A 5628-nucleotide genomic window follows, 5' to 3' on the forward strand; every position below is an offset into this window, starting at 1 on the left:
AGGATGAGAAAGTAGCAAAGGGCAACATATCTCTAAATCCAGAGCATTGCAAATCTCTTGATGTTTCATTTGGAGACACCATCCTTTTGCAAGTGTAAGTTCAATCTACTGTTGTTGTGCTATGTTTCTGCTCCATATATAGCCTTCATATATAATGAATTCTGCAATTGTTTTTATTTTATTTTTATAGGTTTGCAACACCTTCTAGTGGGTTTGATGTGGATGTATTGAGAATCGTGGTAGAATTACTTCCTGAAAGTTCAACTCCAACTCAAATGGTATGCAATTCCATATATAACCAACATCTAAAATGAATCTAGTTTAATAGTGAAATTTTTAACTTATTATCACTGATCAAATTTCGTTCTTCTTCAGATAATGGCTTCCACCCTGGGGAGAGAATTTATAAAGACATTCTACCACCAGGTGCTGTTTGAGGGAATTTTTTTATTTTTAGTAGTAGTAATTAGTTAATGCAGAATCACTGGTTTTTATTGAGAGTGAGCACTTTTTTGGGCTGTGCAGGTTTTTACTAAATATCATAATGTACTATTTGCATACAAGGGAAGCTCATATGCATGTAGTGTTGTGGAAATTTCTCTCGGTGAGAACGAGGAGAGTGAATCTCTGAGGAGCCCAAAGCAGGGGCTGATCAGAAAGCGCACAAAAGTGATAGTTGAAGTCCCGCCCCAATCACTGGTAATGATGAATCCTAAATAAATCTCACATTCAATCATTGTCAAAGGTTATGTGTGTGAATATGCTGTACACTCCAAATATTTTATTAAAATATTTATCAAATGCTTATACGAGTGTATAATAGATTTTTTGATAATTTTTTTTTTCTTAGTATTGCTCGTGTGTGTCGTGTCTCTGACACATTTATTCTTTAATATTATATTATCTATGTCTATCTTTTCTTTTCTTTTTTGGTAAACATCTATATCTATCTATCCGAAATTTTTGGGTATGTAATGAATACCATATGTAATCGTAACACAAAATTATGTAGATTAATACAAACTCGCGAATATTTATATAATTTTATATTAAGGCCTCGTTTGAGAATATGTTTTTTTAGTAATTTTTAAATTTTTTAGTTAAAATATGATGTAAAAAAACTAATATGTTTGGAATGACTTTTTGATTTGTTACGAAAAGATGTGCAAAAAGTAGACAGAAAAGATAATCTTTGACTTTTTAATATAGATTTTTGATTTTTTTATTTTTTTAATAACTTTTTAACTTTTTGACTAAATTCACCACTCGCCAAAAGAGGCCTAAGAGCACATATGGTGTGCACACCAAAACATTTCCCTTATCTATATTGCTATAGAGTGAAAACTTTCTATGATATTGACACAATCGTAAATGGGAACCCAAGACTTTGGTTTGATGAACATCTTTTTTAAAAAATGCTATGGTTTGCATTCTATCACAAAATGTATAATTTTATTATAGAATTTTGTAACATTAATTAAAAAATGTACAATATTGTCACAAATTAGCGTAAAAAAATATCCACAATTTTGTGGTTAATGCTGCAAAAGTTTGTGACTTAGGTAGGATATTTTTTGTTATACTAATTTATTATAGTTGATGTTATGAAATTTTATGGTAAAATTATATATTTTGTGATAAGAATGTATATGGTATGCACCGCACGAGGGGTGTACACCATGCAAGAGTCCCAGTTTTTACCACTTGAGTAATACATAACATATATATTTTTAAATCAAAATTAAACTTTATATTTTATAAATTTAACGCACAGCTATTGATATTGATGGACATACACCTGCTAGTTGTTGAGGAAAATTTTTATTTATATATAAAATTCATAAAATAAAACTTGGCACAAATAATATGACATTAACCATTATTGTAAATAATTTAATTTTTAATTATATTTTATTTTGAAGCAAAAGTTTTACAATAAGTCATATTATTATATATAATTTTTCTTTTTATAACATTAGTTTTAGTTATAGTCAAAAAGCCATAGAATTGGACTAAGTAATTCCATAGGCTCCACAAAAATTGTGTTGGGTTGGAACAAGTCTCTACTTTATATGGAAGCTGCGTTTATTTATGCCACCCAAATGACAGCTTTACCATCACATGGGCTCCCAAAAAAATATGTTTAATTGGAACAAAACTCCTAATCTCAACGTTATACGGAAGCTGCGTTTATTTATGCCACCCAAATGACAGTTTTACCCTCACATCAACTTATCATATCTCTCATGGCCGAAACCACGCATCATCATTCCTTATTAATGATGTCCACCACCCCCCTACCCCCCCCCCCCCCAACGTGATGTGTGTTCTCGTAGTTCGGATCTACCGTGGGTGCTGCGGCAAAATGCACTCAGCCGAAGGCGTCAACCCGAAAGGATTGGACGTCGGGGATTTGAGGATAGAATGGATGAAAATTAAGAGCATTGCTATCAATTTTCTTAAAATAGCTTTTTGCTATTATAAGGGATTGATTCATCTAAAATCCTTTTCCACCAAATTCTTTATAGAATCTCTTAAATTTGGAATTGTTACAGTCCCTCTCTATTTGTAGGGAGTCATTGTAACTCCCTTATATCTGACAGGGGTCGTCTACTCAGATGTCCCACAAAACTTACTTCATCGGTCGTCCGCCCGGACGTCTAGCCGGTCGACCTCCCGAACGTTCGGCCCCTGACTTTTGCTTCTGCTACTTTCTTCTGTTTTGAACTTTAATTCATATTGCTTCTGCTGCTTTCTTATGCCTTTAGCTTTTATTTTTTATTTTAATCCATATTGTTTAATTATTTTATTATTAAAAAAATATTCAAATTTAAAAATAATTTAAATGATTATTTTAATAGAATAGAAAAAAAATAAAATGTTTGTTGGAAGAGGTAGAAAAAAAATAATTCCTAAAATAGGGAATGAATTTTTTAATAATATTTTAAATTAAAATTTAGATGGAATGCTCTAAGGCCCATCTCTGTAGGGCTCCGTCCGTTCCGTCTTCCTCGTCTGCCCACCAACGGTCCGATCTGAGTTTCAACAGTGTGCCCTAATCGCTGGGTGGAGTGTAAGGTTTGCTGATCTTTGCCGCTTTGGGAGCGTTGGTTGAGTCTATTTGTTGGCCTTTTTTTTTCTCTGTAAATTTTGAAAACTCCAACCAATATGATGATTATTAGCTACGTTCTTACCAGTGATATATGAAGATTCCATATGTATCTATCTACTGTCTATCAATGTGATTTGTGAATTTTAAAAGTTGTTGCCATGTTTGATCACAGGGTACCCTAATCCATGGAGCTAAATCATTTAAAAATATATTTAGGGAAGGCTTCAATATGGAATCACTAGAAAAAGAACTGATATCACTTGGTATTGGAGGTATGACTTCCCAATTTGCTCAAATACTGCAGTCAGCATTTGGCTCACGGATGGTTCCTCCTTCTCTATCAAAGAGGTATAATATAATCTGACCACTTCTGAGTTTCTTTCTACTTTTATTTATAGTATAGTATGATTGTCTGATTTCCTTTGGTAATTCAAATATTCATTCAAATTATAATCCAAATCAATATTCATCTGGTTGCCCTAAAACAGAGGCTGCCAGCCTTACTCGAGAGAGTAAAGTTCTATCAAAAGAGAATTACATAAGTACCTTTTTTTTTTTAACATGGTACAAAACAATAAATAAATAAATGAATGTGTGGTGCAGACACAAACTTTGTGTGATGTGGTCACTAGTTCACATATTCATTTTTTTGACAATTTTTTAAATTACTTTTTCAAACTCACTAGCATTACCGGTTAGTAGTTCCTTGCAAAAAGTTTGTTTGTTTGTGTGAGGTTTTGAAATGTATTGAAATTGTATTGCTATAAAAGAAGGAAAATGCTACTTGGCACACTCTCTATCATAAACCACTTTGTGGTAAAAGTAAGGAATAGCGAATGTCTCATGTATGCTCCTAAAGTGAAAGTTACAAACCATTGCGGATATGTTAGGAATGTTGTGATTATGTTATGAACGGTGTGGTGAAAAAATTATGAAATATTTTTGGTGAGAAAAGTTACACATTTTCTGGTGTTTGTCATAAAATGTTATGGTTATGTTACATATGTTGGGGTAGGGTGCATACAGTATGTCTCTTTTTAAAAGTGGACACTGTAACAGCTCCTATAAAAGAATGATTAGTAATTGTTAACTTGGTTTTAGTAGGCGGTGGTGGAATTGTAGTGCAAGTGTATTGAAATCAATATAAAGTTGTGAAGGGATACTTGTGGAAAGTGTCCTAATGTGTCATATTATTTATTTTTATTTTTTAGGCTCAAAGACACTTTGGACACTTGGGTGGATACACATTTGAACAAAATAACCTAGAGGATACATATTATTCATCCCTCTTTAAAACTTTAGATATTAGTGTTACGTTGCATTTTTTTATTATAAATTTCAGTGAAATATATTTGACATAATATATAAAATTATATATCTTGTGTGTGTCCCCCACAGGTCATGTCTTACACTTCTTGAAAATTTATGTGTCAGCGTGCCTTGTGTCCGTTTCTATGCTTCTTAGCTTATAGTTATTAACTATTGACTTTCTTCTGCTAGGTTGAATTTGAAGCCTGTAAGAGGCATGCTACTATATGGTCCACCAGGTTCTAGAAAAACCTTGATAGCACGAAGCATTTGCAAATTACTAAACGCAAAAGAACCCCTGGTCTCTCTCTCTCTCTCTCTCTCTCTCTCTCTCTCTCCATTTGTTTATCTTATTCTGACACTTTTTTTTCTCCTCCCATTCATGCAGATTGTAAATGGACCAGATGTGTTAAATGCATTCCAAGGTGTATCAGAGAGGGAAATAAGGTCACATAAAGCAGCCAATGAGGATGAAAACAAATATGGTAAAGTTGCGTAGTTCATATCATAATTGTAAATTCACTTCATTGTGCATTTCATAGTGAGATCATTTAATCTTTTCTTTCAGGAGCTTGGTTTTGGAAGTTCATGATGTTTTTATGATATGAAACATTGAGAATAAGATAAGACACAAGGCTTGAGTTTCACGCTTCTACATCAATATGCTTTTCTAAGACAAGCATTCACCATTGAGTGCGTAATCCAGATTAATCAGCATTGTTTTCACATTATTTTCTATGCCCTATGATTTGCAATTCACCTTGTCATCCACTTCTAATTTTTTTATCGGTTTATACAAAACCTATGCTTTAATTAGTGTGGACAGTCAACATAGAAATGCTATTCTATATGAAAAAGGTTGGTCATTGTTAAAAGTCTTGAATTCAGAAATACCAGGTAAGAAGGGCACTGTATCTTATCTGAAGTCCCCAAAGGTAATGGTCACCCAGAAACTATTTTTTTAGAAAGTGGTTCCCAAACAGTAGGCACTCAATTGTTTTGCACATAAAAAGTAACTTGTCATATAGGAAGCATTTGACTGACCTTAGGTGATCATCACATCTACTTCATAACTTCACCAAGACAGTGGTATTGAGCATGTGATTCCTTTATCCCAAAACCTCTACGCACTGCACGATCTGGCATCTCTCATATCAAAATTAAAGGAGGCTATCTCCAAGGAGCCTTGTGGGTGCACTAGGCCTTCC

Source organism: Camellia sinensis, chromosome 3, assembly GCF_055761805.1.
Source record: "Camellia sinensis isolate YWXY chromosome 3, ASM5576180v1, whole genome shotgun sequence".
In the NCBI taxonomy this organism is placed as follows: Eukaryota; Viridiplantae; Streptophyta; class Magnoliopsida; order Ericales; family Theaceae; genus Camellia; species Camellia sinensis.